The 6149-nt window shown below is 43.0% G+C and overlaps 1 long non-coding RNA gene across 4 annotated transcripts; it reads left to right on the forward strand.

Moving 5' to 3' along the window:
* The first annotated feature begins 1428 nt into the window (after positions 1–1428).
* On the forward strand, positions 1429–4841 carry LOC123163765 (uncharacterized). 4 transcript variants are annotated; one of them, XR_006481984.1, is made up of 5 exons: positions 1429–1698; positions 1777–2022; positions 2112–2465; positions 2903–2993; positions 3055–4841. It is a non-coding gene; the product is annotated as an uncharacterized lncRNA (long non-coding RNA). The 4 variants fall into 4 exon arrangements; XR_006481985.1 differs by having other exon boundaries at positions 1436–2022; positions 3055–3519; positions 3984–4841; XR_006481982.1 differs by having other exon boundaries at positions 1446–2022; positions 3055–3338; positions 3984–4841.
* Positions 4842–6149: the final 1308 nt, after the last annotated feature.

Raw genomic sequence — 6149 nt, forward strand, 5'->3', positions numbered from 1 at the left:
TTCATAATGAATGATTTTCATATTGCAGCTCAAAGTAGTTGATTAATAATTTTTTCACAGTCTAGACTATTAAGTATGTCCAAACATGTTTCTGCATGCTCTGTATTTGATCATATCATTGCTTGCACAGCCCTAGCACCTCTTATCAACCATTGTAATGGATGTCCTGCAAATAAACACTATTTGACTGTCTCCCCTTAATTGCTGGGACTTGACAGTAATGTAGAATGTTTATTTTAGCAGCCTTTTAGGTGCATAGGTGCACAACATGTGTTCTATGATACCAGTTTCTTGCTTTATTTCGCTAACGTATCACAGTAAATGCGGAGCTTGATTCAGCGTTCTACTTTGGTTTTGTCCCATAATGGGAACCACTCCATTGATATCAAACCTACAGTTTTTCTCTTCACAGGTGATAAGATAAGATCGTTTCGATTTGGGCCAATGCAGGTGCTAAGCATTTGCGTAATGTAATGCCGCGAGAGTAATTGTTTTGCTTTTCCGCCGCTTGGCGATGTCTGTTCTGAAACCTCTCATTAAATGAAAATGGCAAGTCTTTTGCCTTGTTTCAAAAAAAAAAAAGATAAGATCGTTTGCTCATTTACAGTGGCCATTGAGGGCTTCTTTGGATTTTAGGAATTAAACCTACAGTTTTTCTCTTCACTGGTGATAAGATAAGATCGTTTGATCCTTTACAGTGGCAACTGAGGTCTTCTTTGGATTGCGGAATGGGAATAGGAAAAAAAATTGGATTGAGATGGCATGTTCTATGTATTCTACAGGGTTACAAAACACAGGAATTTTATAAGATGTGTCTTTAGATGGTGCAAATGGAAATGGATAGTTTTAGGGTTTCTTTGGATTGCAGGCATTTTGAAACGTAGGAATAGAAGAAAGAAACTAGAACTGAGATGACATGTCCTATGAATACCCAAGCCTCTATTTTCGGGGGCGTTTTTGCTCCATTATTCACCCACTTGGCTGAAAATGATGCCTAGGTAACTTGGTATATGGCACGTGTATTATTTTGGTACATGGCTGGGTAGAAATGAGTGGTGTGCCCAGGTTTTGATTTGAAATTTTTTGAACGTGTGTACAGGTTGGTTTGGTTGATTTAGTGTTTTTTGTTGGATGTGGGCCAGTTTTTTGCAGTGAAGTCCGCGTCCTGATATATGTTTATGCTTCGATGCTTCTTCTGATTTTTGGTTGGCCGCTGTTCGCCTAGATGTCCCGTCGCTATCGATCTGTGCCGCTGTTGGGTTTTTATTGGCCGCTGTTGGTCCGATTGTTCTGTCGCTGTCGATCCTTGCCGCTGTTGGGCCAGGTCGCTTTCTGGCTTTCTATTCGTCGTTGGGTTGTGTACCAGTTGCTATTGGGCCAATCGTCGTGTACCAGTTTGATCCTGTCGCTGTCGCTGCGTGCGTGTCGCTGTTGGTTCCCGCCCGCCGCTTATCACCGCCGCCTGCCGCTCTCTAGACTCTGTGGATAGACTTCCACCGTCCACCGTCTACGCAGCCGGGCGCTGATCCACCGTCGTCAGGCCCTATAAAAGGCTCCCGGCTCGCCTCTGTAGGAGCAGGCGTGGTGCTGGAAGTCTGGAACAGTGATGGGACTGAGCGGCAGTGGTGGCGCTACAGCAACATGACCGAAGGGGCGGCTCTCTCCTACAAAACTGGCGGTGCCCCTCCTCATCCTGATGTATGTGTTGTTCTATTTTTCACTTGCGCCTGCAGGCGGCAGCTCCCTCCACCACCCCTCCTCACCTCCGTCCCCCAGCCGCCCCCCGTACGCGCCGCCCTGCTGGTGGAGCTCACCTGCGCCGCCATGGATCTCGTCGGTGTTGGAGGCCTGTTCTGCAACGTTGGCCTCCCCAAGGTCCTGCTGGTGACCTGGACGCTCGCCGGCGCTGCTCCGGTTCCTCATGCCGGTGTGATTTAAGAACCAACCAGCGGGCACTCCTATTATTTGTGGTGTCCGTCCACGCGCGGCGGTGTGGTAGCTAGAGAGAGGAGCGGCGACGAGGTGTGTGTTCGAACTAGATTATTCAGTTTTGGTCGGGTTTTTTCTGCTGTGATTAGTTACGAGATTTGTTTATTGTTTTCTTGGTGCAGGTAAGTGAGAATCGCGACGCGTAGAGGTCCATCAGTGATTCTAAGTGCGGCGGCCAAGACAAACGAGTCATCCTATCTGAAACCGACGGAATTCTGTTTAATTGGCCATTGTTTCGTGTACTATGCAGGGTGATCTTTACCTCATTTGTCTTTTGACCTGAATATTGTGGTTGGTTCCACGCAGCAGATGCAGGCACAATGCTGCGAGGTACTACACCCTGTTGCAACTCAAGTTGGCGTTGAGGAAGAAGAGGGTGGAACCTGATGGCCGAGTGCCGCGCGCCGCCGCAAGCTCCTGAACGACCATCTCTCGATGGTCCGCTCCGTGGTGCGGTGGTCCCCAAGATGAGCAAGGTAAAGACCAACGATCAATTGATCTTGGAAGAATGAGCGGTAAAATCTTGGGAGTAAATCGGAATGTTTGTATGTGTGTTCTTGATTTTGGGCATCTAAATGGACAAGACGTCCATCCTGGGGACACGGTCGACTACATGAAGAAGTTGCTGGAGAGGATTTGGTGACTGTAGGTTCGGAGCCAGACATGTCGCTGGCATAGTCGACGGTGATGGGGCGGTCAGCAGAGGCCGTGTGCTTTACAGATGCCCAATTCTTTCTTCTGGTCTAGCTCCTCACCATCGCTGGCATAGTTTTGTGCAGTATCTGTGTTTAGTTCCACATATGCTGATTCCTTTTCTTGTATGAGCGATTTCCTCAATTTCAATTCTGGTTGGTATGCTTTTGATCCTTTGTGCAGTTCTCTGTTTTTATTTGTTGGTTTTTGCTATTTGCAGGTCTTGTGGTCTCTTTGCCTGATTAGGATCCTAATGAAGTTCGTTGGTGGCTGCAGTAAAACTGTGGTTGGGCGCTGTTGATTTTGTGGTGGTAAGCATGCTTTGTCTTCTGGAGTTTTTTGCATACAATTTCTAATTTGTGTTTTTTACAGGTAGGCTGTTTTTCGATTTGGTCCACTTTGCCGGACAGGTGATGGTCGGTGTCGTGGTTATTCTACAGCCAAGCTGAATATACACCCCACCTGAACTATCTCCATTGTACAGAAAAAAGTTCATCATAATCACTACGTCAACTGCTAATTCTCTTCATGGGATCACCACTTCTATCAAGTGGAATCTACCGAGCCATTGCTTCAGATGGAGGCAGCAGCTATTACTACCAAACCTTGAAAAGCCATTGGAAACAACCCTGCAACCTTTTCCGACAGTAGCAGAGGTAATTTATAGCCTAGGTAATCCTCAGATTTTTTTTCCCGCATGGTGAAAGGGAGTTTTATTCTTAATTGAGCAGTGTATCAGAATACTAGAGGATGAAAACAATACAGCCAAGAAGAGAGAAGGAAGACAAATGTCAGCGGGGAAATCAAAAAGGGGTTTGGCAGATATTATTTTTACATGTACAACAAATTCATCTTATTTGCTATTTCAATGTAGTATTGTTGTTTTTGCTTTTTTATCAGTAATTAAGTAGCCAGGGAGCTGTCTACGCATGAAGGCTGAAAACGGAGTAAGCTACTTGCTAACAACAAGAAAGGACCAGCTTAGTTCTACACTGTAGCTTGAGTGCTTTGTATGCACAACTAAAGCTGTGTACTGTAATAAGACAAACTTACCACTCTACTTGGACTTATCCAGTCCTTTTGACCTGTTGTATAATATAACCAAGTTTTCATAGATGCAACTGGGACATGGTTGAAATTGTGTACTGTAATAGTATGGTAGGCTTGGTGCTCTACTTATATGTACACAGTGCTTCTGTATGTAATGTAATGTATAACTAAGTGTACATACTCGATGACATGTCTAGCGATCTAGCTTTTTCGCTTGCTATTAAGCTGATAAAAGTGTTCTTTTTCTACAGATGTAGCTTGGGTTATGACTGTTACATGTTCGAGACACTCCTACCTCTGATCATTGGCCAACACATGATGAGTGGTGAAGCGGCAGCTACATGGACTTACCGATGCTCATACATTGTAATGGTAATTCACTCGTGTTCACCATGGTGATAAAGTGAGAGACGTGTGCTGGTGATGCAATTCTTACACAGAGCCAGCTTAATCTTAGACCATATATGTTCACTCATGTGATAGTACTAATTCACTGAAATAATCCCCTTTGCATTGCACTATTTCGTCAAAAACCTAGTTTTAAGATTAGTTTCAGTTTGTCCACATAGATTACTCAATAGTTATACACTTTCACCCTGATAATTTGGCCCTGTTGTAAGCATACCCTCTCTTTAATTTCTAAAATATACACCATATTTTGATCCATTTCTTAAGGATTAGTTTTAAGTTTTCACACTTAGATTGCTCAATAGTTTTATTGGTAATTTGGCCCAGTTTTAATCATAACCCCTTTTCATTTTGTAATACACCATATTTTGATCCATTTCAAGAATTCATGCCTGATAACAAGGCTCATGCACCATGGTGCTTGGGGGAGGATCAGACCTCTTATGTGTTTTGCCTTCAAATATGATTGAGGCTAATGAATTCTACGAAGAAGCAAGTGATTGTTCCAGGAAGCTACTCCCTCCGTCCCATAATATAAAAACGTTTTTTACACTACACTAATGTCAAAAACGTTCTTATATTATGGGACGGAGGGAGTATGTTACAATTCTATGTGTGGTCTGCTTGAGTGTTTGTCAATATATCAGTATTCTGAAAACCATACTGGTAGCGTTTAGTTTAATATATCAGTCATTTTTACACTTGCTATTGGGTTATCTGTGTGCACATCCCTAGCATTGTCTTTCTTAAAATCATCTCATTTTTGCCACTATCTTCTATATATTACAATGTATCATTGTGAAGGCACCATGGTAATTAGAACAATTGAACACAAATCGATACTTTGGGAGTGACAAGCCCATATGGATCTTCAAAGTTATAAGTACAAATCCTGGCCCTATAGTCATGTTTCTGCATATACCTTTCGAGAGTGGTTTTTCTATAGGTTCACAAAACCTGATGGGGAAAAGCACCGCTATAGATTTTGGGAAGGAAAGAGATAGCATTGTGCGCGTCTTTCTTAGGAAAATACATCAACTGTCCAACTTAAGAGATCTAAGTTCTCAAATATGCCTTGGCGCACTACTTACCTTATTATAGCTATATATAATCACATATACAGGGAATTACACAGGAGCACCTAGGTGCTCCACCCACCCACATCAGTACCGTTGTACCGAATATACACATCTTTTAGCGTAGATTGTGGTGGACTTGAAAAACCCTGCAACTCAGCAGTACCAACGTAATGTGTTGCAACTTTTTCACTATTACACGCAGAAAATTTCACTGCAATACATCTACAGGGCGCGGCTACATGGCTAGTTCCAACTAGACTTCAAAACACATTGAAAGATGGTACTTCTAGCTCGGTTGCTAGTGCCATTTTTTATGACTGTTATTATATGTTGTTAGATTTTAATCACGTTGTGTATCATTATTGTAATAGGGAGAGCAACCTAGTATCTGGATGGATTCTCCTCCGAGTGAGATGGTTCCCTTGGTTGTAAACGATGCTACTCTATTGATTGAATAAAGGAGGAACCAGTTTTTCAAAAAAGACTATAAACACAGGAACTTTATAAGCAGTGTCTTTGGATGGTATAGGAAATCAAAACATGAATTTTAAAGGATTGAGAGAGACAGAGAGTGCAAGTTCATTGGACTTCTCAAAAGAAAATAACAAATGAGGTTTGAGCTCATGTTTAAATTCCTATGGTGTTGGTGGATGATCGTCGAGATCGAAGCTACGGTGCTGCTTCTATGTTGTTCGGCCAGGGGTTAAGCACTTCGATCATTCCATACACGCGAGGAAGGATTACCTAGGTTTAGGCCACCGTAGTGGTGTAATACCTACTTTGCTTCAGTGTGTTTATCTTTGTATTCCTCTCTTTACAAATGTTGCCGCCATGCCCCCTTTATACTTCAAGAGCTTGGCTTGGTTGACTTTCCACATGTCCCTACATAACGTCAGGAGCAGGGATGGTAGACATCTATTGTGCACGGAG

The sequence above is a fragment of the Triticum aestivum genome, chromosome 7D, assembly GCF_018294505.1.
Source record: "Triticum aestivum cultivar Chinese Spring chromosome 7D, IWGSC CS RefSeq v2.1, whole genome shotgun sequence".
Lineage (NCBI taxonomy): Eukaryota > Viridiplantae > Streptophyta > Magnoliopsida > Poales > Poaceae > Triticum > Triticum aestivum.